This window comes from Tiliqua scincoides, chromosome 3 (assembly GCF_035046505.1).
Source record: "Tiliqua scincoides isolate rTilSci1 chromosome 3, rTilSci1.hap2, whole genome shotgun sequence".
NCBI classification, from domain to species: domain Eukaryota; kingdom Metazoa; phylum Chordata; class Lepidosauria; order Squamata; family Scincidae; genus Tiliqua; species Tiliqua scincoides.
The window spans coordinates 216,745,781-216,773,667 of NC_089823.1; the positions used below are offsets into that span (position 1 = coordinate 216,745,781).

The 27,887-nt window shown below is 44.0% G+C and overlaps 1 protein-coding gene and 1 pseudogene across 1 annotated transcript in view; one reads left to right on the forward strand and one right to left on the reverse strand.

The window, feature by feature from the left end:
• PLCH1 (phospholipase C eta 1) overlaps positions 1-27,887 on the reverse strand; it is a 126,195-nt gene that overhangs the window by 77,086 nt on the left and 21,222 nt on the right. The window lies entirely within an intron of this gene.
• Positions 11,251-11,370, forward strand: LOC136647215 (5S ribosomal RNA; annotated as a pseudogene).

A 27,887-nucleotide genomic window follows, 5' to 3' on the forward strand; every position in this document is an offset into this window, starting at 1 on the left:
CCTGGATGGGCTATTTTCAACACACTCCAATATGAAAGAGTCCTACACCAAGGACATCTTGGGAGACCCTCCCCATTTGAGGCAAGGCATGTGATGACCAGGGAGAAAAGAGTGCCTCTCCGTGAAATATTTTCCCCGGGGACACAAGTCTGGCTAATTTGACGCCCTTTCAGTAAGGCCTTCCCACCCTGGCATTTCAATCCTGTTTGGATATTGCTGCTATTTGCTGTTTTATTTCTGACATACTTTTCCTGTTCTTCTTCATTCTAAAAGGCACCATATACAGTAGAACCCCTTTAAGTTGACCACCCAAGGGACTGGATGAAATTGGTCAACATAGGGAGGTGGTCAACATACAGGGGGGAAAGGCATTTAAATATTATCATGCTTAGCTCCCAGGACAACAAATGCAAGGCCAAGTTATAAGAACATAAGAACAGCCCCACTGGATCAGGCCATAGGCCCATCTAGTCCAGCTTCCTGTATCTCACAGCGGCCCACCAAATGCCCCAGGGAGCACACCAGATAACAAGAGACCTCATCCTGGTGCCCTCCCCTGCATCTGGCATTCTGACATAACCCATTTCTAAAATCAGGAGGTTGCGCATACACATCATGGCTTGTACCCCATAATGGATTTTTCCTCCATAAACTTGTCCAATCCCCTTTTAAAGGTGTCTAGGCTAGACGCCAGCACCACATCCTGTGGCAAGGAGTTCCACAGACCGACCACGCGCTGAGTAAAGAAATGTTTTCTTTTGTCTGTCCTAACCCGCCCAACACTCAATTTTAGTGGATGTCCCCTGGTTCTGGTATTATGTGAGAGTGTAAAGAGCATCTCCCTATCCACTCTGTCCATCCCCTGCATAATTTTGTATGTCTCAATCATGACCCTCCTCAGGCGCCTCTTTTCTAGGCTGAAGAGGCCCAAACGCCGTAGCCTTTCCTCATAAGGAAGGTGCCCCAGCCCCGTAATCATCTTAGTCGCTCTCTTTTGCACCTTTTCCATTTCCACTATGTCTTTTTTGAGATGCAGTGACCAGAACTGGACACAATACTCCAGGTGTGGCCTTACCATAGATTTGTACAACAGCATTATAATACTAGCTGTTTTGTTCTCAATACCCTTCCTAATGATCCCAAGCATAGAATTGGCCTTCTTCACTGCCGCCGCACATTGGGTCAACACTTTCAGCAACCTGTCCACCACCACCCCAAGATCTCTCTCTTGATCTGTTACAGGCAGCTCAGAACCCATCAGCCTATATCTAAAGTTTTGATTTTTTGCCCCAATGTGCATGACTTTACACTTACTGACATTGAAGCGCATCTGCCATTTTGCTGCCCATTCTGCCAGTCTGGAGAGATCCTTCCTCACAATCACTTCTGGTCTTTACCACTCGGAAAAGTTATTATTTAGATTGGATTTTTAAAAAGTTTTATTGCAAATATCAATGAGAATTGATCCTCTTGTGATGCTTACTATTTATATCATCTATATCAAGAGACAGAGAATAAACAGCCCACAATCAGTGTTTTAAAAAAACCCTGAAAATTCATAAGCTTAAAAAAATTGTAAGTTAAAACAAATGCTTGGTTTCATAGCAGACAGGCGGACCAATGCTATCCCTTGCCAGCCCATAGCATGTAGAATGTCACATAGCCCCAACAGCTAAAAAAAACAAACAACACTTTTTTACTTAGGCTGCCTGGCCTCCACTGGGTCTCCTCAGATTCACTAAATGCCAGAAGGTGTTTGATACGGTCCCTCACTAAAAGCTGTTGAGAAAACTCCACAGTCAGCGAATAAGAGGACAGGTCCCATCATGGATTGGGAACTGGTTGAGGACCAGGAAACAGAGAGTGGGTGCCAATGGGCAATTGACAAAAAAAGTGGAGAGAGGTGGAAAATGGAGTGCCTCAAGGATCTCTCCTGGGGCTGGTGCTTTTCAACATCTTCATAAATGACCTGGAAACAGGGATAAGCAGGGAGGTGGACAAGTTTGTGGATGCCACTAAACTTTTCTGAGTGGTGAAGATCAGAAGGGATTGTGAAGTGCTCCAGAAGGATCTCTCCAAACCGGGAGAACAGGCAGCAAAATAAAGAGTTGTGTTTCAATATAAGTGTAAAGTAATGCACTGGTGATGGGAAACAAAGTGAAAGGACACAGGTACAATCGGCAGCCTGCGCAGGTCTGTCGGGTATTTGCAGTGTGCCCACCTATAAAAACCCTTTCGCACATGCACTAGCAGGCATAGGGGAGGGATTATCACGTGGCTTCTTGCTTTTCCAAGATGGGACAAACCAGACAAAACACAGGCCCACAGTATTACATTCAGTGGACAACTTACGGAGAGCAAATTAATACTCTGTGCAATGGTCGAAGTGGTCAAGATACAACTTACGGAGGTGGTCAATATAGAGAGGTTGGTCTCCCATAGTGTATATGCAGTGTCTGTCCATACTGTGAAAATTAGGTAAACTTAAGGAGGTGGTCAATATAGAGAGGTGGTCAACTTTGGGGGTTCTACTGTAATACCAAGCATTGTGTATATTGAAGGACAGCAAATTATTTATTAATACAAAACAAACATGCGTACAGGACTGGCTAGTATTCTGCTCTTTACAGCTCTTTACAGGATTTCTCATTTTACTTCAATCTTAGGGTCATTTCATATACCTTGTCATCACAGTCCAGTGGGAGCAACAGGAAAAAGCCTATCTACGTGTTAGGAAGATAGACAGTGACTGTCTTCAGATTACCCGGTGAGTTTCAGGGTTTAGTGAGAATTTTTAAGCCTGGTCTCCCCAGTGTAATACCCTATCCACTACTATATTCACATAATTTCTAAAATCTTAGCAGTGACAGTTTTGCTGTTCAGATAGTTTGATTTTTAGATGTTGTGGTGAGATACAATTGTCTGCACAGGATCTATTTCTACAAACCTTTCATTCATCAGAAATAACTGCATGAAAAATAATATTTCAAAAATGGCAAAAAAGAAAAAAAATGGCAAAAAAAGAAAAAAAATGGCAAAAAAAAAAAAAAAAAAAGCAGGCATTCCATTTCCTTAACACATGGGAATGTGACATTGTGGCTAGATGGTTGACCTTAAAAAAATCCAGGTTTGAATCCTTGCTTGGCCCAGACATTCACTGAGTGGCTTTAGGAAAACAGTATCTTTCAGTCCTCATTAAATCCCTCCCCCCCATCAATGCAGCGGCACATGCAGGCTTGCGCTGCATCCTGCAGGGGAATTTTGCATGTCTCCTCAAGGTAAGGGGACATTCATTCCCTTGCCTGGAAAAAGTTCCAGCTGGTGCAATGGGTCTAGTTGGACCCATACTAGCAAAATCACTGATGCAAGTTCAAGTGGATCCATGTTGGCTAATAAGGACTGGAAAGGGGGATAGGATATGATGCGCGTCGGCGTTGCCATCCCCTCCCCTCCCAGTCTCGATCCACCCATCCCCGTCCTCCTCCCCCCCGCATTGCCTGGCAGGAACTTAGCTCCCTACATTGGCACCAGTGGGACAGCACAGGCCTTCCCTCCATTGGGCCTGGAATCTGCGTGGTCGCAATGTGCTTTATATCATGTTTGCAGCAGTCTGCACTGGCGAAGCATGCACTCCATTGGTGCAGAAGGGGAACAGGAATATGCCATAAACTACCTCACAGGGTTGTTGGCCGCATACGATATCCTGAACTCTTGGGGTAGGGGAGGGAATTGGATTAAAAATAATGGACAGACAGTGGGAACAAGAATTAGGACCACTGCTTCACCTGCAGTGGGTATGATCTGTTTGAACTCCCACCTACGCTGCAGGAGGCAATGCTATCATCATGCATTGAAGAGAGAAGCCATCCCAGAACCTAATTTTTCACTTATTTGCAGCATATTGCCAAGTTTGTCCTCCCCAATCACCATCAATCAGTACTATTGAACTGAAACTGCTGAGCATCAGTTTGGTGGAAGAGATCCCTGTGCACAGCAATATTTACATAAGGACCGCTGGGTACAGATTTACCGGAAGACTCTTTTGCACATTTTATGACCCTCCATGCCAGTCATATCCCACTAACAGTAAATTATGATCTGCTAATTGTTTTATAGTCTTCTCGGTTTGCTACCTGCCTGGGACTGCAAATAAACAACAACCTGGCAGGTCTCCACGACATGACTGTTTGGGTGCAGGGAGACTGAAAACCACCGTCATACCCTGTGGAGGCACCACTCCTGCTGCCTGAGCCTGCCAAGTGACTTCAGCTGCTAAAAACTCAGAAGTAACTGGCAGTGACATCATCACGTCAATGCCAATTAATTCCACATTTGCTGCAATTGGAGACAGACAAGTCATTTATGCAAACGGGGGGAATTTGTGAACCACTTTTTGTAGGGTACACTGCTATCTGTGGTTTCAGTATCCATGGTGGCAGCTGAAACCCATCCCCCTTGGATACGGGGAACACCTGTAGAGAGAAGGTGCTTCTATCTCCCACCCTAGGCACTTCAGTTCTTCTAGCAGCTCAAGGCCTAGAGCAGGGGTGTCCAAAGTTTTTGGCAGGAGGGCCATATCATCTCTCTGACACAGTGTGGGGCCGGGGGAAAAAAAGAATTAATTTATATTTAAAATTTGAATAAATTTACATAAGTTTACAGAAATGAATATATTAAAGGTGAACTTATATGAATGAATGAAGGTTTTGCAATAGCTCAAGCCCTATAAAAGGCCTTGCACAAAGCAAGGCTGGCCTTTCCTTTGCTGCCGCTACTTCATCACAGACGTGAAACAGCAAGAAGTGGAGGGATCCCTCATCCCACAGCTCATGTGAGAGGTCAAGCAGTCGCCCTCATGCTATGAGCAGTTGCGTGAGGCCAGTGCGGTCTCCAACAAATCTCTGGAGGGCCAGAGGCTCATTGGAGACTGGGGGCTTCCTGAGGGCCGCATTGAGAGGCCTTGAGGGCCGCATGTGGCCCCAGGGCCGGGGTTTGGGCACCCCTGGCCTAGAGGATGACTTTCAGAGGTAGATGGCGAGTCCATTGTATGGACTGATCTATGGAGGCTATTGTGGGACAAGTTCTTGCAACATAGGACCGGACATGATGCAATTTAGTTCCTCCCACCTCTTTGATTGTCAGGATATGTGCATGAGTTTTGCAGAATCAATAAAGGTTGCTGCTTTTCTGGGGCAAGTTAGTAAATTCAGCTTGCATGCTTCTGTTCAAACGGGCGCCCGCTCCTCTGGGTGCCTCCTGCCCTGCCACCCTCCTTCTCTGCTATTTGCTATTGCACCTATGCTGCGGAGCAATGCTTGTGAAGCTGACCAACTGCTGTTGTGTAGCGGAAAGCCTGGCTGCACAGCTAAAACACTGGATTGTACAGCAAACAAATCACACACTAAAATCTGCCTGCTTCAGACAGAACGTCAGTTTGTACGAATTCACAAGTGCATTCTATGCCATGACTCAGTCACAGTAGGCAAGAGCTGAGTGTGGCAACATGCAATACATGTGCCATCTTCTAGCTCAGGGGTGCCCAGACCACGGCCCTGGGGCCACTTGCGGCCCTCGAGGACTCCCAATGCGGCCCTCAGGGACACCCCAGTCTCCAATGAGCCTCTGGCCCTCCGGAGACTTGCTGGAGCCCGCACTGGCCCGACGCAACTGCTCTCAGCATGAGGGCCTCTCACATTAGCTGTGGGATGAGGGCTCTCTCCACTGCTTGCTGATTCACATCTGTGATGCAGTAGCGGCAGCAAAGAAAAGGCCGGCCTTGCCTTGTGTGAGGCCTTTTATAGGCCTTGAGCTGTTGTTGACCTTCATTCATTCATATAAGTTCCACCTCTAGTATATTAATTTATGTAAACTTATGTAAATTTATTTAAATTTTAAATGTAAATTAATTCTTTTTTTCCCTGGCCCCCGACAGAGTGTCAGAGAGATGATGTGGCCCTCTTGCCAAAAAGTTTGGACACCCCTGTTCTAGCTCCCAGTCCCTTTTCAGCGGGAATTGCCCAGCACAGCGATGATTATTCTAATGCTTCATATTTCTACAGCACACTTCAGATGTTCAAAGCACTTCAGACACATTTGCAAGTAACCTTTCGCAACAGTCTCCCATAAGGTACGCCAGTTTGACTGCAGATGGGAAGCTGAGACCCAGAGATAGTGTCTTGCCTAAGGCCACCAACTGAGCTTGCGGTTGACACAAAATTTAACCGGGACCTTCCCAGCTTCTATTCCTATGCTGTGACATTCTTGTGAACTACCACCAATGAAATCTGAAAAATGTTTATTCAAAGCTGCGTCAGTGGTGGAAGAAGACCCAACTGCTTAATTCTAAAACATGGCTAACTGCCAAGTGCCGTTGTCTACCCGGCCACTTTATTACACCAAGCACAGTGTCACTTTATTAAACAAACATGGCTAATGAGTTTACACAGCTTAATTACCACTATCACAAGGGAAACAGCTTTCCAATAGGAAGCCTTTCTGCATCTGACTTTGCCAGCAAGAGAGGCAAGTACAAGAGTTAACAGTTCAATTAGCTTGAGGGTTCTAAAAGTGGAAGACAACAACTTTCACCACCATGGCTGGCCTGAGGAGCTGCAGGGTACAAAGTGGCGGTACCCAGAAGTTGGTTGATGGTGACACAAAAACGTTGTTGCATCACTGACCATTGCTTCCAGGGGGCTCAATTTCAAGCCACTCGGAGGGAGGACCCTCCAAGGGTGAAGTTCTGCTTGAAGTACTGGCTTTGGGATGCCTTGGCATGAAGAATTCCATGCCAGAAGGTGACCCGATAGGCAAAGTGTCAGCTGCCGGGAGTCCATTCTCTGCCTTAGCACAGGGCCTCCTCAGACATGGGGTCTGACTGGGTCCAATCGACCTAAAGCCAGCCCCTGTTCACCACACTACCTAAGATCACTGAAGAGCTCACAACACCACATTTTACCAGGTTTTGTTCTAGTTTGTGGTTTCTGATTCCATTTGATGGTTTTGCATCAGAATTTTTACCTCAGTTATTTTTCTGAAAGGCTGAACCCCATCTGTGTGTTCCCTTTCCATTAGGAGGTCTCCAAGACCATTTCTTTTTAAATGCTGCTTTTAAAAAATCATTTAGCAGTTTCAGTCTTATTCTTAATAGTATAAACTACTATGTTAACGATTAAGGTTCACGCCCCCCCCAAAAAAGAGTAGAACCAAACAACAGACCAAAAAAAGAGGAAAAAAAGACCTTTCACACCTGTACAAATAAAACCCAGTTTACTATAAAATGTTGTTGATGTGTTTCATCATATCACCTTCTTCACTTTCTGCAACAGTGACTCTTCAAAAATGAGTTATAGTAATATAGTTAACTATATTAATTATATTTGGTAATATAAACCATAAAATATAAAGGGAGAAGAATAATCCTCCAGTTTGAGGATTCACCACTGTGGAAAGAGAGAATGCAATAAAGCAGAATGCGCTGGGGTTTCAACAATATTTATATTTATTGCTTCTTCAGAAGATGATTTTCAAGTGAGAAAACAGCACAAAGGCCCAGTTCTATCCAGCTTTCCAGCACCAATGCATCCGTGCCAATGGGGTATACACTGCACCCTACGGTGTGTGTGTGTGGGGGGGTTTCATGGAAGGAAAGTCTGTCCCTTTACCAAGGGGCTGCATCACGGTTGCATCAATGCTGGAAAGTTTGATAGGATTAGGCCTGAAAAGTATTAACCCATTTTTGCCCAGCCCACAGGTGTACACATTTGGTCCCTGTTGCATATATGCAACATTCTGCAGAAATGGCTTAACCCGCATTCCCATATGCTATGGTCCTGACTCAGACCTAAGCACATGAAAAAGGGACATTTCCAGTTTGCTTCCCAAGTTAAATCCATCTATTAACAGCAGGTTTAGTATCACATATCGCTTACCCCTAAAAATTGGAATCTTATACACCATCCTGTTTGTCAGGAAAATCAATCTTGTACTTTAAAGATAGTGTTAATAACAAAAATCTTTGAACTGCAGAGGATCAGCAAAAGACCAACAAGTCTAACACTTCGCAGTAATGCAAGAGTAGCCACAAAGCAGCTGACCCCAGACACAGGCCATGGTGCGTGTCATAAAGAAAGGGAATATGACCCAGAGCTAGAAAAAGGGACTTCAAGTGACTCCAGAAATTGGTACATAATAACTTTTAGAGCTTACCTTTAATCATTTGAAGATACTGCTAGTCTAGAGGACCTTTATCTCACACCACATAGTTTCTCTCCACGATTCTGGACAATTAAGAAAAAAGCAACAGCTATCCTTCTTCACTGGTCAACTGCATCAGTCATAACAGCAGCCTCCTCTTATTGGCTAGCGCAGACTTGCTTCTTACTGAAGAAATGGACAGAGTACTACAGTAATACTTCCATGATATCTCCAGAACTGCAAAGACTGGAGACCTTGCTTTTAGAAGACTGAAGATCACAATCCAAGCTAGAGAACTGAGTGACATGCCTAACGTTAAACCCCACCTATATCCAGGTGGTATGACAACTCAGACTAAGAGACACAATAGGTTTTACTCCATTAAATAGGATGAGAAGTCACATGTAAAAAATCCAAAAATGTTGTGCCTCCATTGATATTGAGGCTGGTTTGGTATTCACCTGCACACCGTAGCCATGCTGGATTCCCCAACACAGATTTCAACAACCCTGAAGTGCATGCAAAAGCAAGTGCAAAATGTGTGGCAATAAGCTATCTGCATTCTATCCCTACGTAGAATGCCCTTGGGGCAATCTATCTTGACCCTTGGGGTCAAGAAAAGCAAAATAACTTCAAGTCAACTATATGGGAATCAAACAGTCACTCCTGTGTCCTTCCAGTTAAAAATAATCATTTTGTACCACTTCAGTGGCAATGCTTCTACAAGGCATCAAGGGCTGGTGGCCTCTTAAAAAATGACTAATATATGACAAAGACTGAAGCCACCAGAGCAGGTAAAAGCATCTTTTGTCCTGTTTGATAATCCTAATTGTAAAAATCCAGAGTTATAACAGAAATTGGTTTTCTACCTTGAATGCATTCTCTTCTCCCACCCCACAGTGACTGAGAGCCCAATCCTATGCATGTCTACTCAGAAGTAAGTCCAATTATAGTCAATGGGGTTAACTTCCAGGTAAACTTGGCTAGGACTGCAACCTGTGACACAATGATGGCAAAAAAGGGCTGGAATGTCCTGCATCAGCCTCTTTCACTCATGCAAGCTAACTCGAGAGTGCAAAGAATTCTGACTTACAAAAAGGCAGTACTCCATTTTTCAGGCACAGGCTCTATATGCTGCTGTAACTCTAAAAGGGTAAATATAAAGGAGAAATAGAACTACTTGCCTAAGAGGTTCAATGCCGCACACTAAATCAGGAGCTATGGTCTCTCTATAGGCTCAACCCACTCAGGATCTGTTCCACTTCCAGCTTATGCAGGCTCAGAGAGCCACTGTGTAAGCAGGAATTCCAGCCAGTACTGCATGTTGCTTGGCAGAGCTGCAGATTTTTGCATACATTATGCTGGACACTTTCTTCCTCTTAGGGAAAAACAGAAGTCAAAACATGAAAACATCACCAGACCTCCCAAGATGGTGAGCACTGTTTGCTCAGTCTTATGCTTACCTGGTAAGTTCAGGTAATTTGATATAGTAAGTCCCATTGAATTTAATGGGCTTACTTCTGAGTAAGCAAGCAGAGGCTTGCACTGCCCATTTGTTTCTTAGTAAATTACAATTTTCACTTACTTCAGTACACTGAAAAACAAGTATAGCATATGAATCATGCACTTATTTTTGAAAATCTTCCTTCTATGTTTTAATAAATCTAACCTCAGACATTCTGCTGGTCAAATTACCCATCCAGTTTGGATATAACTGTCAAAGTATTGCAGTTTAATGCTGTATGAATGAACCTTGGCAAGCCAAGCACGCATGCTCACTTTTTCTTCTGTTCTTTACGCACAAGTGGAGGACATTTAAAGCTGCCATCCATGGTTTGGAACAAGCCACCATTTCCCATTTCATTCAGAAATGGGAAACAGCGGTTTGTTCAAACCACATTCTGTTTTCCAGCTGAATAAAACCATAGTTTCCCATATTCAGACAAAACAAGCAGTAACTTGTCCAAAGCTCCAGAAGGAAGCAAGGGGAGGGGAAGCGCATGATTCGTGCACACAACATGAAACCATGATTTCATATTATGTCTGACTTCAATTTTTTTAGTTGTTTCCAAACTTCTGCAGTAACATAGGAGTAGAAATATGCATGCGAGGGGTAAAATCGGAAACTGCAATTAGTGCAGAATGCAGCGGCCCGTGTGGTCACTGGAGCTAGGCGGTTTGACTCTGTCAGCCCGCTTCTCCGGGGGCTGCATTGGCTGCCCATTCGTTTCCGGGCCCAATTCAAGGTGCTGGTTTTGACCTTTAAAGCCCTATACTGCTCTGGGCCAGGGTATCTCAGAGATCGCCTTCTTCCGTACAATCCGGCTCGTCCTCTTAGGTCATCAGAGAAGGCCTTTTTACAAGTGCCGCCGCCTAAGGAGGTACGTGGGGCAGCGGCAAGAAATAGGGCCTTCTCAGTAGTGGCACCAACATTATGGAATTCCCTTCCCCTTGACTTGAGAATGGCTCCCTCTCTTGAGATGTTTCGGCGGGGCCTGAAGACATTTTTGTTTAAAGAAGCCTTCTGAGTGCATGGCCTTTTTAAACATCTTTTCTGTATCTTTTTTAGTATTTTTACAGGCCTGATTCCTCTGATTTGCTATGTTTTGCTCTTTTTATCTGACTTTTTATCTGACTATGGTTTTTATGGGTATATGTTAATGTGTTTTTAATATGTTTTTATGTGTGTTTAAATTATGTTTTTAATCTGTTTTTAATATGTTGTGAGCCGCCCTGGGTCCCTTTGGGGAGAAGGGCGGCATATAAATAAAGTTTAATAATAATAATAATAATAATAATAATAATAATAATAATAATAATAATAATAATAATAATAATAATAATAATAATCACATTGGAAGAATGACACAACTCCCTGACCCAGTCTCTGATGCTTCTATGGTTCTCAAATTTTTTGCCTCAATACACAGTTCCTTCATTCCTGTTAGTAGAAGGTGAGGGAAGAAACTATGTAAAAGCAGCTTCCATGCTACTATCAGCAGTAAGTGTAATTTCTTCTTACTTGTCCAATGTAATGTATAAAAGCAATTTTATGGAAATAGCAACTGTTACCCTGCACATGCCCAATCTCATCTGATCTTGGAAGCTAAGCAGGGTCAGGCCTGGTTAGTACTTGGATGGGAGACTGCTTGGGAATACCGGGTGCTGTAGGCTTATACCATAGTCTTTCAAGACTGAAGGTTGCCAACGAAAATGGAAATAGGGTTCCAAATCAACTGCAGAAAGATCTAGTTTGCAAGACACTCATGAAGGCCACTAGTAGAGGGGGTTGCCACCTTTTTGCAGAAAGAAATCTTGGCCTTGAACAGCTTCAAGACAGGTGGTAATTCAACAGGGGAATCTTCTCCTAATGTACTATTTATAGAGCTGTCCGATGAAAACCACAGAATAGTTAAAACCACCTTGCCCCAAGGGGAGAAGAAAAGATAGAACAGGCTGGTAAAACCTTCCACTACCCAGCTCCCTCCTGGTAGACGGAGCATCCGTGGCCTCTATTCCTGAACCACCACCACTAAATAGCCATCTTGCCCTGAAGGAACAAGACAACAGAGCCTGTCAGGCAACCAGACTAAAGACACCAGAATGAATAATGGAGGCAAGAGCAACCAGACTAAGCTGTCATTAGCCTGTGACAAATTTGGAAGATACATATAATCGTATTTGCCTTGTATTGTGTTTTCTTGCATTATAAATCATTTGTATTTAATCTTACTTTTATGTGAATATTTAAATGCACTTTGAATGTGCTTAAAATACCGTATTTTTTGCTCCATAAGACGCACCTGACCATAAGACGCACCTAGTTTTTAGAGGAGGAAAACTTACTTTTAAAGTAAGCCTGCCCTCCCCCTGTGGTGCCTGCGCAAATGAGGACCTTGCCCCCGGTGCAGACCTTGCCCCCAGTATTCGCTCCATAAGACGCACACTCTTTTCCCCCCACTTTTGGGGGGGGGGAAGTGCGTCTTATGGAGCGAAAAATACGGCACTTCCTAAGGTCAGTGAAATAAAGGTTGCTTAATAGTTCTTCACAAGAACACGTAGGGTTAATTTCAGTATCTCTTTCAAATACTGGAGCCTGCTTTTGCCCTCAGCTTCCACTGCTGGGGGTTTCCCTAAGCTCCTGGCACTATAATATTCATAGTATCTCAAAGAGAGCCCAGACGGCAAAGGAAGAAATGATATTCTTTGCTACAAAAGGAGCCCAGTGAGAAGGCTCTATTCAAGCTTGAACTCACAAAGCAGGCATGCTCTTAAAAGGAAAAGTGCTGAGTTAGAGGTTCAAGCATACTGCCTTTGAAAGTAGACCCACTGGAAGGATTCACCAGTCTCAAATGTACTGATGCATAAAGAGACACCAGCAACAGCCTTCAAGAAGGCTACTCAGGTGGAAACCCAGTACACGGGGGATAATTGCATCAAAGGATCTACATCAAAAGGACCTGAAGGTTCAAGAGCCATGCCAACCAAAGGGCGAAATGTTACATTATTTTTGCAAAGCGCAGGTGGGGCATCTTTATCCGCAGATTTGGCATCGGTGGATTTACCTCACTTTGGATGCTGAGGCTCCCCAGATGATACCTCCCAATCATGACCAGAACCTTGTTCCAGCTGCATCTGGGAGGCTTTCTGAGCCTTGGAGAGACATAGAATGTCTCCTGGAGCCTTTTTAAAGCTACTTCCAGTTTTCGGCAAAAACCAGAAGTCACTCTCCAGGCAGTATTCTGAGCCTTGGAGAGGTCACACATGCTCTCTCTCGGAAGCTCAAAACGGCTCTGGTAACATTCAGAGCTCAAAAACTGCAGTTTTTGTTATCTGTGGTTTTCAGTATCCATGGGGGGGGGGTCTAGGAGTGGAACCCCTGCTGATAAACAGGCTCAACCTGTATTACAAAGCTATTTTTACAACTATTTACATCTTTACATTTTTTTAATCCCATCCTTCCTCCAACGAGCTAAGGGCAGCATACACTGCTGGATTTCCCATCCTCCAGTGTTATCCTCCTAAGAGCCCTCGGTCTGACCAAAACTATTTCTAGGACTTTTCCCAATTTTTTTTAAATGTTCTTAAGCCAAGGAGACCCTGTTAAAATCTCCAGGATTGCTTTCATGAGTCACCTGGAGACTGATGCCATTCCAAGCCAATACTGGAAAACCAACAACCTTAAACAACCCTGCGAAGCAGGTTAACCTGAGAGGCAGTGACTGGCCCAAGATCACTCAGTTCGCTTTTGGCCTGGGTGGGGATTTGAACCTGGGTCTCCTCAATGCTAACCCGACACCCTAATCCAGTAGTTCCCAAAGGTGCCATGGTGCACTCACAGGGTCACCGTGAGGCCTTTTCCCAGCTTGCTGGGCCAAGATCATACAAGGTCTTATGCGATGACGCCACTGTGACAGGGTGCCACGGACAAAGGGCACCACAGCAGCAGTACATTTAGGAACTACTGCCCTAATTGCTGAGTTCCTCTGGCCTTAAAATGTACATGCCATCACTGAACGAGTTTTCAGTGTTTCTCTAAAAAATCTATCTCCCACATCAGTCAGTGGCCTGTAAAAGGCCAATAACTACCCTGCAGCGGTGCTCAGATATAAATAAAATTATGTTTTATTTTCCATTTTTAAAAACCAAGAGGAACTAAAGTTCAAACCTGCCTACAAATCACAGTCTCTGGCATTAAGTTTCTGTCTCTTCATCCTGGATGACTATGTATGAGAGGCTGAGTTTTTAAACCACTGGGTTTTAAAAATGTAGTGAGCTCAAGATGAAGGGTTCACTGCAGGTTAAAGACATCTGTGTGCTTTCTTTAATGCAATATCAGATATGCACTCCCCTGCAAACGGTAATGTATCCTTTGGAAGCACAGTGCTGAAATGGGCAGGAGTCACAAACTCTGCTCCTGACATAAGCGGGTTCACCCTGATCCTGAACATCTAGGAGGCTGCAGTTACCAGCATTTACTTTCATGGCCCAGATTAAACATTGTCTCTCTCTCTCAAACAATGGTTACATGTACACAGATGCAAATCACAGTTGATGGCTAAACCAAGGTTGGCAAAAGGTTCTGAAGTGATTTTGAGGGAACCTGGTTTGCATTAACCATGTTTGTGTTGGTGCACTGTTTGAAAGAAATCACCAAAGTCCCTTCTGGGGGCCCTGTGTTCAGTCCTAAATGACTGTTCATGAAATGAGCAGATAGAGCTTGCTGGACCTAATTTGTTACCAAAATTTTTTGAATGGTAAACTTTCAACCTTGGTAGTGTTCACCAACATAATTCCTAGTACAATTTTGTTTACATATGTAATACAGATAACCATGTTGTGAACTCCCCAGTTACCAGAAAATAAAAATAACAGTGCAGCTGACAGCTCCCTCAGGCAATTATCCCCCCTCCCCCCCTTAAAGCACTGACCTTTATTGTATTTATATCTTGACATTGAAAACCAAGTATGGTATGGAAGCTTGGAAAGAGATTTTGTTCCACTGACAAAGCAATGAACCCACTGGTGAATTTTTGCCAGATGACGTTCTTTTCTTGATGGTGGCGGTGGAAGGGGTCAGAAATTGCGCAGCTGCTCCCCCCCCATACCCACACCTGATCTTCAAATTTACAGTATTTATTAAATTATTTCTCCCACACTCAAGGGCACTCAAGGTGGCTTACAAAATAAAAACCAACACAAATTAAATTTAAACTTAAAGCAATACTAAAAATGTTAAATATAAAAATGATTAAAACACTATTTTAGGTCACAACATGTTCATGTAGATAGGCAGAAATTGCCTAATATGTACAACCCCATTTTTCTAGTGTACAGCTTCATTCTTATCCACAAGTATGCAACCTCTATGAGCACACTGTGATGAGCACGTGAAGGTCAGACACATGGAGGTGTCTAGACCTACTGCTATGATCTCTCTCTCTCTCTCTCTCTCTCTCTCTCTCTCTCTCTCTCTCTCTCTCTCAGCCTAACTCAGTTCATGTGAGTGTTATGAGAACTGAATTAGTTTTCCCAGAGCAAATTCCCTGGTGGAAAAGCATGGTACAAATGGATTAGCATTCTTAACACTCCTGTTTATTCGGAAAGAAGCCTTATTTGCTTTAAATGAGTGGATAAAATCAAGTTCTACTTAAACTGGAAACATAGCAAAGTATGTGTATATTGTCCCAAATATGCAACACAATTAAGTTTCGCCAGCGTGAGGTTTTGAAGGCTCTGGATTAACATTCACCCCTCAGGACGTCCTTTTGCCACTTCCAGCACCATCAAGAGGACATGGGAAAAGACTATCACTGTAGTCCCAAATACCTCCAACAGCCATTGCTCTGAGGGTTCCAAGGGCTGAGACCAGGTGATAACATCTGCCCAGAGCATCAACAGCAATACTTGGCTCAGGACTCTGGAGAAAAAAATCTGTCCCTTTTGCCAACACTACCATTCAAGGAAACAGAGCCATGAGTCACATGATACTCATGTGATGAGTAAGATATTCATGATGATACTCATGATGAGTATGACACATGATACTTCCCGGCCAGACCGGGAAGGAATCCAGCTGGAAGGAGGAGTTCTATGAAAGACCAGAACTATTCAATTGTAAAAATCCCTACAGGGGTTTAGAACAACCTGCCTATGTAAACCGCCTTGGATTAAAGTCTGAGGAGAAACTGACGACCAAAGAAAGGTGGTATATAAATACCTGTATAAATAAATAAATAAATGATACCATCACTGATACCACCACCATCACCAGAAATTCCAGACTTTTAATTATGCAAGCCATAAGATTCACATAGCCACCTGATCTCGTTATTATGAACTGTTCTGAGAATTCATTATGGTTGAAAAGTTCACAAATGTTGCAATAAATAAATGCACTGGGAAGCTGTGAGGATGTATGAAGCACTAATACTGTATATTACTATGCAATCCTGTGCATGTCTACTGAGAAGTAAGTCTCACTATGTTCAATGGAGCTTACGCCCTGGAAAATGAGGACTGGATTAAAGTTGTAAACTACAGAAGGTGTCCTGGAAAGGAAAAGGGGCTGATATACACCCAGCACCAAAGGGATACCCCAGCAGTTCTCAAACTGCCAGAGAACGTGAAAACCCCTGTGTGCGGGGGAAAGGCAGCGGGGCGGGGGGAAGGCAGCAACGCAATCCCCAGGATCACATTGCTGGGGGGGGCACAAAGGCTAGTATGTACTTACCAGTTCCTGCAGTAAGCTCCCAGGGGTGCAGGAAGCACTGCGCGACCCTCTGCAGGGCTCCCCAACCTTCAGAAAATGTAAGTGAAGCAAACAGGAAGCGGGTCACAATTGCTCCACTTTCAGTTTCTAAAATTCGGGGAACCCTGCGGAGGGTCACACAGGACCCCCAGAAAGCTGCTGCATAGACTGGTAAGTACATGCCAGCCCCTGCACCCTCCTTAGTGACACGACCCTGGGGATCGCGTCGCTGTCTTCCCCCCACCCCTTAAGGAGGAAGCAGCCAAGGCTGTCTGGCTGGGGCGTCGCAACACAGTTTGTGAACCACTGGGCTACCCTATCACCAGAAAAAGACCCAACCAGACCATTTTCAATTCCAATGCAGCAGAATTATACTCCTGCCTCTTTGTGCAATGTTTCTCTTCAACCATGAGGACTAGAAGATTTATTTCAAAATAAAACTGAAGTAAAAAAGGGAATTAACTGCCTCTTGATATTTTCACACAATTGACAGTCACCCACAGCTTGATGATTTATGAAGTGATCTAAAAACTATGCAGACTTCTGGATTCTCCATCTAGGTGGTTAAACAGAAGCAGTCAAGCAGAGATCAATGTTCAACTCATCTCGTTAAAACTATAGTACAAGTTACGTGAGTGGCGTAAATGAAAAGCACGGGTGACTGGTCTGCAGGTGGGCAGAACGTGATGAGGGGGTTCTGACTGAACATTCCTTGCTCATTTCTCCTGGCAAAAGGAGAAATGCCTTCTCATCGTTACAGCATTGACAATGCCACTTATAGAGATATGTAAATAATTGGGAAATAATATAAAGTTAGGCTTGAGGTTATATTTAGCTGAGTAAAAAAAAGCTACAAAATTACTTTTTGAGCCACCTGCAACGGAAAGTGTATCCGTCTGAAACGTGTTTGTTGAGAGGCACACATTTTTAAGTCACTTAACTCTCACCTGTAAAAGGAAATTCCTGTGATTCGGGTTCGTTCTTTCTCCCTCCTTCCACAACTTTCAGGACTTCAGCAAAGCTGCCCCTTTACAGAGCTAATCCTCAATTATTAAACTCTAATTCACATATCCATTACCTTATAAAATGCTGCAAAGGACAGATGGGCTGGCGGGTTGCCCTCGTTTGCTCTAGCATATGCATGAAATTAATCCCCAAGCTCTCTGCATACAGTCCACAAGAGGACTCCAAAAATATGAACACAGTTTGTGGAAGTCAAATACACTACGTCCTCTAGGCATGCGCCTAGAACAGAACAGGGGCCCTACCCACAGGCTTACAATCTAATAAATGGAAATGAAATTGAAATTAAAGACAAGACACACTAGGGTGAAACAGATCATTTGGGGAGAGTCAGGGCAAAGCAACGTGTCTTTAGAACAGCCATTTTCAACCACTGTGCTGTGGCACACTGGTGTGCTGCGTGTGGTCCACGAGTGTGCCACAGGAATTTGGGGGAAGGTCGTTTATTAATAGGGCCAGTGGGAGATGTGAGCCCCCACTGGCACCATGGTGTGCCTTGTCAATTGTCCAAAACCTGGTGGTGTGCCTTGACCATTTTAGTCAATGGTCAGCGTGCCATGAGATGAAAAAGATTGAAAATCACTGCTTTAGAGAATGAAAGGTAACTTCTTTATATTAAATCAGAATACTGGTCCATTCAGCCCAGTGTTCTCTACTCTAATGGGGAACCATTCCTAGGCAGTCTTTCTGCTTTCCAAGATCCTTCAAAGGGAGGTACCTGTGACTCACCCTGCAATGCAAGTCATGCACTGTCCTACAAAGCTGTATGTGGCATCCACCTATGCATTTCACATGCTACAAACACAAGCAGTAAGTAGCCTTTCTTCTTCACTGAATGCTTATTTATATATTTTACCGGAGGTATTTCTACCCAGCCTTCCCACTTTTAATCAAGACACCCAAGGCTTACAGTCATGCTGGGCTAGGTGGGCACGGCTGGGTTAACAGTCAAGACAAGTGTGGAGTCTGACCCACTGATCTCCCCACAATCTGTTTTGTGCCTACCTTGGCAACACTACAGAGAAAATCCAAGATGAGTTATCTCTCTAAAGCAAGTGAAACATCTGCACTCTGAATAAAACATCTGGTAATTTAACTTTAACACAGTTTTCAGAAACAGGTGTGCAAAGAAAGAGCAGGAAGGTCAACAAGCTGGGTTTTCCCTTCCCGCAACCCTACCAACGTTTTGCAACAAGTGTGCTGTACCATGAAGAAAATTCTGTCCTCATTGCAGCCAATGAGACATCTAAGTGCCTTTAATGAAGAGATGATCTCTTGTTGAGCTAATTAAAAGTGAGATTGTAATTTTGACAAACCCAGACTTAATGCCTCATCTTGCTGCTAATGAACACTAATTCAGGATATTGTGTATAACAGGTGGAATCGTTACATACACTAGCTACTCATTATACTCCACTTCAAAACTAATTAACCATTTTCTACCAGAATATAGAAAATGGATGGCTGATGAATTTACTAAGAATATTTTGGGTAACAAGCAATTGTTTTTCATTCACAATGGCACATAATGAGATGTAGAAATGCTAGTGTGTAGAAGGAAAAGTTTGTTCACAAAATAACAATCATTCTGAAATCTTTCCAAATGATTAGATCCAAATATCTCAGTGGAAAGTATTTCTGCTCATGCACAGATGGGGTGTCAATTCCCCCCCCCCCCCCCCGACTACAAACCTTTTTGCTGTAGCACACACCAATCCAGAAAGACCCCCAATCCTTTGTTGAGGCTTTCAAGGGGAGCAAAGAGCTGCACTCACATATGGGTGAGAACTGGTACCCCCGTGCATGACTACCAGTACATTTCACTTGCACACAAAGATTTTTGTCTGCAACCTTGTAGCAATGCAAATTAAATGAGGAAACAGATTCTTGAATGAATAAAAGAGTCAATCCCTAGAGTATGAGTATGGTATTGATCATTTCACAGCCTGCTGTCGACATCCAACTACAGAGAAACATGTAACTTGTAATATAAATGTAAATTAAAATGACAAAGTGTTCACTTAGTATATATAATAGAGATAGTTTTAAGCATGCATGCCCTCTTTCAAAGACTGAAAGGTATGCACACATCATATTCCCACAATATACTTCTGATACATATATTTTTAAAAATCCTTACCTTTTTCTGGACTTAGATTTTTATATACTTCGAGGTCTGCCATTAAATGTGTTACTGTTATACATTATTGGCAGAAGGAACAGAAATTCTCCCCAAAGCAAAGCCTGAACTCACTCACGTCCCCAGGGATAAAATATTTGCAACGCAATCTGTAGAAGTATTGAAGAACTTTGCCAATCCTGCCCATTACGAAACGCAATGAAGTCTGTGTTCTCCATAGCGTGGATTCAGGAAGATTAAAACAAAAAATCCAAACGGTGATGCTGAACAACTTTACTCCAAAGGTAGGTGGGAGGGGAGGAAAAGAAATCCCCAGTCTGACAGGCAACCTGGAAGGCTCTGCTCAGTGCAGCTGCTATTGTGGAAATGCAAGAGCTGTGACCACTTGGGGTATGAGACATGCATGCAAGTATGATGATTAAAATCCTCAGGGCGCCACATGTGCACACAGCGTTGTGAAAAGCCGGTCTTTAAAATGTCAAGGAGGAAGTCTGCACCTCAGGGGGGAAAAAAGGAGATAACCCATCACTACACTTTGGATTTTTTTAAAAAAAATAGAGAGCGATGCAGCCTGAATGTTGAAGACGAAAAGGGGGGGAAAACAGAATTCCACTTAAAAAAAATATCTCAGCATCTCTAGCAGAGGGAATTCATGAAGTAGAAGGAAGCAGACAGGCACTGTCACTCATTCTCCGCTTTCCCCAAGAGTATCCCTACAACAAGGGGGAAGGGCACTGAAGGCAGCCAGGGTCAGGCTAGAAATACATAATGAGCCATGGCTGATTTACATATTATTTATGATTAATTGGGTTTTCATCCCACCTCTCTTTGAACTAAAGTCAATCAGAATTGCAGGCGTAATTCGGTTTGCTATTGTTTTCCCTAAATGGAATCAACCGTCCATGAACTGCAGCATGGCAGACAGAGACGCAACAAGTACCACGTCCCTTGGTGGAAAGGGGTAGTGATAGGGAGGTGTGCTCCTGTCACATTTCTGCCACCCACACTGCCAATTAAGGCATAACATTGGATTAGGACACTCCCCAATGCCGAACTTCTCAGCAAACTGATGTACCTGTTCAGTTTTTACTCGTACTACTAGAACCATATTTTATCCTGTAGTTCCTCCAAGGAGCTCAGGGAAGCATATGCAATCCCAGTGGCATAGCTACAGGGGGGCATTGCGGTAAGTACTGCAGGCATTGCAGTGCGTTGTTTAAGGAGCCCCTCCCACTTGCTGTCAGAGGCATTTTGGGCAGCGACAGCAATATAGTTGCCGTCGCTGCCCAAAATGGCTCCAGCGGCAAGAGGGAGGGGATGTTTACATGGTATATTGTGGCACCTGAAATACTTGACACGCTGCCCCTGCCCCCACCGTAGCTACACTACCACCATTTTTATTCCCACCACAATCCTGTGAGGTACGTTAGACTGAGAAAACATTACTGACTCAAAGTGACCCGGTAAGTGTTGTTACCAGACAGCATTTTGAACACAGGTCTCCTAAGAAGACAGTGTTCTTCAACCTTTGGATCAGGACCCCAATGTGGTCACGAAGGTTCAGTTGTGGGGTTGCAGCAACTTATGGGAATGAAAAAGGATGAAGACCACTGGGTTAGAGAACCACCAGGTAAATGGGGCGGCATCCGGTGTACCCCTTCAGGTACCAGGCGATTGTGTCCCAATCCTGCTCAGGTTCTTAGCAAGTGTGCTAAAATTCTTCCTCTAGTGCCAGGCTTCACAGTTCGAGGGCATAATGGGGGCAGGAAGTGGGCAGACAGGGTCCTGCATGGAGGCAGGATCAAGAGTGATCAGTCAATATCCCAGTCTCATATTACAATTACCTTGAAAATCCCTCACATCTGGAAAATATGTACTGACCGTTTAAAAATTTCAGAATATCGGGCAGGAACTGAGACCGACTGACGGAACAGAAGCTTCATTCTCTTATTTCACCCTCACCCTCAGGCATGTATTTAGTAAGTGATATGGCAGGCAGAGCTCCTTGCACTGTTTAAACTGCTGTTTTTCTCTTGGTTGTTTGTTTGCCAAGCACATGTAGTTCAATTCATGTGAGTAAAGTGTCCCTAAGAAGAGCGGTGACTGTACATATTGCAATTCGTTCATTCATATGTCTGTTATCCTGCACATGCCCGAACTCATCTGATCTTGGAAGCTAAGCAGGGTCAGGCCTGGTTAGTACTTGGATGGGAGACTGCCTGGGAACACTGGGTGCTGTAGGCTTATACCATAGTCTTTCGAGACTGAAGGTTGCCAACCATTCATATGTCCAGGTTTTCGTAAGACTGCATTCAACATAGAAAGGTGAGAAACCATAGCTCAATGATGCAAGAAATGCAACACACAGTGGAGGTTTCAAGATTTAACGCCTGTGACCTCCAGTTAACAATTACACAGGCCTACAAAATTGAGGGTCAGAAAAGTTTTTCCCAAACTTTATGGTAGTTTGATATGAATTTGGAGTGCTGATTCCAAAAATGGCATCCGTTTTGCCCTATCACGTCTAGTTTTGGAGATATAGTATGGCCTCATTAGTGAATGGTTCAAGCAGCTTCCTCGTGAGGAAGCCATGGTGTAGGCTTCCTCCTGAAGAAGCTGCTTGAATCATTCACTAAAGAGGTTATGCCATGTCTCCAAAACATGGAGACGTGTTAGGGCAAAACAGTGGCATAACTAATGATTGTGTAGCCCGGTGCCAACTTCAAAATGTTGCCCCAGAAGTGATGTCATAACCAGAAGTGACATCACGCCCAGGTTTTTTAAAAAGTGAAAATTGGGAGGAACCCACCTCCTCTCCTCCAACAGCTCACCACCCACTTGCTCTGCTGCCTCCCCTCAGTCCATGGCATAACTAATGCATTTATTTGCTACCTGGGGTCAAAGAAGATTTTGTGCCCCCCTTGCATGACAAAATCAAATTTAATTAAGTAAATAGATAAAAATAATAACATCTTATTGGCACTCAGAACAATCAGTTTCGAACAATCAGTTTCATAGGTCAGTTTAGAGTTAGGCAAATCCACTTTTTGTTCTACAAGGCAGGTGTGTTTTCATTTTCTGGTTAATTGGCCATAACTTTTGATAGAATACAGAAATTCCAGTGCAGTTTGTTGCATTGCATTCTGCATTAAATTACCTTTCCAGTGATCTATAATGATGGTATTGCTCATACATACCAAGATTTTCACAATTTTGGTCACTAGTGTCAAGCTCAGCTTGTTGCCCCCTAAAGCTTGATGCCCGGTGCAACTGCTACCCCCTGAGCTACGCCACTGGGGCAAAACGGATGCCATTTTTTGAATGGGCATCCAAATATTCCCAGGAATTGGTGCAACATTTAAGGAAGTAAAATGTGTGTTGGCCTGTGTTTTGCCTGAAACTGTTTTAACTGCAGCTGCAAGTCAAAATATACTACAGAAGCCTAGCTGAACCTTTGGCCATTCTCAGGATAAGGCAAGTCCATATATCTTTGGCCCAAATCCTAACCAACTTTCCAGCACTGGCATAGCTGTGCCATAGCTGTGGGACCTGTGGTGCATCCTGCAGTTGGTCTCCTCAAAGGAGAGGGAACATTTGTTCCCTTACCTTGGAGCTGCATTGCCCTTATGTTGGTGCTGGAAAGTGGGTTAGGATTGTGCCCTTATATATCAAGGTAGGTGAAAATGGTTTTACTTTTTTCATTGATTTCACTGTTTTCCAAAGTTAGAAGTGCAGAAAGCAGCGTTGTTATTTTTTTCATTCCAAGGGTGCATTTTTATAAATTATAATCACTTTAAAAGTGTACTAGGTAGGTGATAAATGTGGTATAGTGTCAGCAAAGGCACCCACATGCATGTGGAGGTGTTAGAGAATGATCTTATTTTTTCACAGATTTTGGGGGTGCTTCTCTGTTTGTTTGTTTTTACAAAAATAGAAAGTGCAGAAAGCAATGTTATGTGTTTTTTATTACAGAAAATCCCACTTCTGCCTATACATAATACAGTAATTTCCCCTGGGGGCTGGGATAAGAATAGGCCCTCGGTTTGGCTGTACTTGTCGTAAGAGGCGACTAAACAGCCACCGGGTAGATGGGACTCGTCAGCCTGGGAAGGCAGCTCATCTGAGAGAAGGAAAACTCTGATCCCAAACCTCCACTGCCTTGTGGCTACATCCAGTTATGGAAAAGGCTTCAGGAGTCAACCTCGAGGCAAAATCCGGAGCCGGAGTCCCTGAGGCAGTTCATGGCTGACCACAGTCACGTTCTGGCAACTCCTGCGACGCCGCTGGAACCAACCGTATTGGCCTCTGCCTTTCCATTGGACCATTTCAGCGACGTGGAGAGGGGGGATTTGCTGCATGGGTAACAGCCCATCCTCCATACCTACTTTACCCAGGCTTTGCGCACTGGAGAGGACACTCTGTTCCAGAACCACCATTCAGAGCGTGACACCATAGTCTTCCGAGACTGAAGGATGCCAACAATAATGACCTTCCTAGTATATTCAGTGGCATATATTTGTGTTAACCTCTACACCTTTCTTTGTAGTGAGTTGCATTTTATTCTCAGCTGCTGCTAGCTATCGTCTTTTGTTCATCTTCCTTTCTGAAGTATAATCTATATAGTTCTGCGCTCTCTTCTCCATCTTCAACTCAAGACAGATATTCTACCTGCTGTGACTTCTAATTCTTCTTCTGAGACATCAGCTAGAACCAAACCCAAGTGGCCCTCTTACAGTCCTTCAATCAAGCACTGATGGGAAGCCAAGAACACACCATGCACAAGTGCTCTCCACAGCCTGCCGGCAGCTGGCTTGCAGTACAGAGCTATTGACACCCGAGACTCACTAGAGACACCTGGGGTCTAGCAGAGTGCCAGGAAGGAGGAGCCCCTGCTGTCCCTGGAAAGGCTGCAGTCTGATGCAGAGGACAAAAGGGAAAGGAAGGCAGCCAAAGCCGCAAGAGCTGCCAGTCTCTACAGTTGCATACCTTTACTGGAACTCAGACTCCATCAGAAAAAACTTTATAAAAAGTTTCACAACTATTTCTGTTATAGTTGAAGACTATAAATTACTGAGCACATTTGTCATATTTAGCAAGGGCTTCCTCAGCCCTCCAAAGTCCTTTAAACATTGCTTCTGGTTTTCTCTGAAAACGAAAAGTGTACTTCTAAAGCCTCCTGAAGGATTTAGATGGCTTTCGGAGGGCCAGAGAGACCACATATGGCCTCAGAACACCCTCCTAAGGCAACAGGAACAGAGCTCCTGCTGCCTGTGGAGGATTAGAGGTGACGAGACCCTCAGATTTCAGTATTCACAGGTTTCAGTATCCACAGGGGGGTCCTGGAATGGATCCCCCGCTGATACCGAGACCCTCCCAACTTAGCCATGTTTATTTGTACATTTGCTGATTTGATATTTCTTTCTTTCCTCCCCATTTCCCCCTTTAGTCATTTTCTTTTTACATTAGTTATTTTTGTTCAGCTATTAGGGGCACAATCCAACCAGGTCTACTCAGAAGTAAGTCCTACTTTGTTCAATGGGGCTTACTCTCAGGAAAGTGTGGTTAGGATTGCAGCCTGTATTACTGTTTTCTTCAATAAAGGGAGGAAAAAACCCACGCAAGGATGGAGAGTAGGAAGGGAAAGGGATTATCTGATTCCTGCTCATGTGAATCAATGCGGCTTTCATCCGGGGTGGGTGGAGGGAAGTCGTAGTGACGGAGACAGGATTGCCCTGAAGGGCACCTGGAATCCACTGCTCCTTCCACCAGTCACCCCGATGCAAGCTGCATCCGGTGGTTTCATTGTTTGTCTGACCACATTTAGAAGGGTGATTCAGAGTGCTAGCCAACTCAATCAAAAGCTCACAACAGAAGGGGTATGTCCATGGCACAAGTAGCAAAGTGCCAGGAGTTGCGTGCCTCCATTCTAGATTTACTCACCCACCCTGGCGCTCTACAGTTACGCGGAATTATTTGGTTATTTTCAAAAAAACAAAACAGGCATGAAGCCAAGGCTAAGAAAGGGTGACTTGCCCAAGGCCACAGCTGAAGCAGGGTCTGAACCCAGGGAGACTGTCAAAGATCAAATTCATGGGCTCATGTTAGACAACTGAGGGTCTAGGGACTAAGTCCAGCTTAGCTCGTGATCCTAAGCAACCTCCTCTTATAACGCACCTCTCTGATATTCTCCCTCACAGGCCAATGCGCCCCATCCTCTCTAATGTGAGGAACCACAGAACCTTTATAAGAGCTTTCCCCCTCAGCATGCACATTGGTTACTCACGCCTAGGACCAGTTTGCACAGCCAGCAAGACCAAGTGGTCAAGCTGCCCCTGGCCTAGGCCACATCAGACTACAGGCGTGGGCTGCATTGCTTCGGTAAAGGCATGTGTGTGTGCGCATTGGCTTGCAATGCATCTTAGCAACCCACAAAAACTAACAGATACACCTAACCTGCAGATCACCCACAGGTTTGTTTGTTTGTTTTCCCCATTCAGCCATTGTGTTCCATGAAGCATTTGACATCAGAAGTGCTGCAATAAATCACCTTGGAGCATTCACCCTCTTTTTATAGTCCTGCGATAATCAGATTCCACTCAATTACCCATTATTAGTGGCCACTTACTGTGCGGCCTTTAGTATTTTGCATCTGTAAGCAAATCCCAGCACAGTTATAGCTTTCATTTTGTTATATTATGGCACAATGTTCTCTCTACAATTTTCGTTTTAACTCAATGACCTGTCAAGAAAGCAAGTCAATACGAAGATGCCCTGCCCTTGCCCTTTATAGCCAAAACTGTCCTTATTTCACAAAGCCAATACAGAATATCATGATTTTCTCCCAAGGAAAGAAGTCACTCAAATGTATAAATCATATTCAGAAAATGCAAGAGGTGAAAGCCTTCAGAATAATAATCTTAGCATTCCTGAAGACAATACCCTTGATGGTGACACTTCTGATTGTATTTATTTGACTACTATAATTTACATATTGTCTTTCTGTCAGCGCACTCAACACAGTTTACGATTTTCAATCATAATATGTAGCCCAAGAGACACAATACAAAGAAAAAAAGGAATGAGAAGAGAAAAATATACAAGTTCAGGTATCAATTCTTACATAATGTAATATCATCATCATTATCTTCTGCTCCACAGCAAACTTCAAAGCAGAATGCTAGTGACTTTGAAGACAAAGATTTTCCTTCCAATGGGCCACCTAACCTTAGAAGAGGGATCCACAATGGGGAAGGAGCTATTGCTCAGTAGAAGAGCACCTGTGATGCAAAAGCTCAGTTCAATCCCTGGCATCTCCAAGTGAGACCAGGAAGGGCCAGCCTCACTTGAAGAGCCACTGTCTCTTAGTGTAGGCAGTTCTGAGCTACACAGGCCAATGGTCTAATTCAGTATAAGTCAAAGGTTCACAAGATTGGCTTGGCTTACCAGCCAAATTCCATTTGTGCTCACTCCAGCCTTGAATTTCTTCCTCTCCCACAAAGTCTTCTGGCATGCACAAAGTACTGGGGAGAAAGACAGTTATTTCTGTCATTTGCGCTGATGTATGGAAATGAGAATTAATGAGAGAGGGTTCAACTATTTCTTATCTTCTCCAAATCCCAAGTTAGAGCCTGGGGAAAGTGATGTAGGTTGCTGGATATCCTTTTGTCCAGAGGCTCAGGGGAATTTGTCTAGTGCAGGGTGCCCAAAGTTTTTGGCAGGAGGGCCACATCATCTCTCTGACACTGTGTTGGGGGCCGAATTAATTTACATTTCAAATTTGAATAAATTTACATAAATGAATATATTAAAGATGAACTTATATGAATGAATGAAGGTCTTGCAATAGCTCAATGCCTTGCACAAAGCAAGGCTGGCCTTTCCTTTTCTGCTGCTACTGCATCACAGATGTGAAACAGCAAGCAGTGGAGGGATCCCTCATCCCACAGCTCACTTGAGAGGCCAAACAGTTGCCCTCACACTGAGAGCAGCTGTGTCGGGCCAGTGAGGGCTTCAACAAATCTCTGGAGGGCCAGAGCCTCATTGGAGACTATGGGCTCCCTGAGGGCCACATAGAGAGGCCTTGAGTGGCCCCAGTGCTGGGGTTTGGGCACCCCTGGTCTAATGAGTAGATTGGTAGATGCCCAAGCCAGGAGTACAGTTTGTGAGGTGGCGGTAGAACAGCAGTGGAAGCTTCTCTTCTGCACTCTGAAGACAGCACTCTGCACATGATGGCCTGATACGTACTTTTTCACTCTTTTTTGGGGGGGGGGAAGGCAG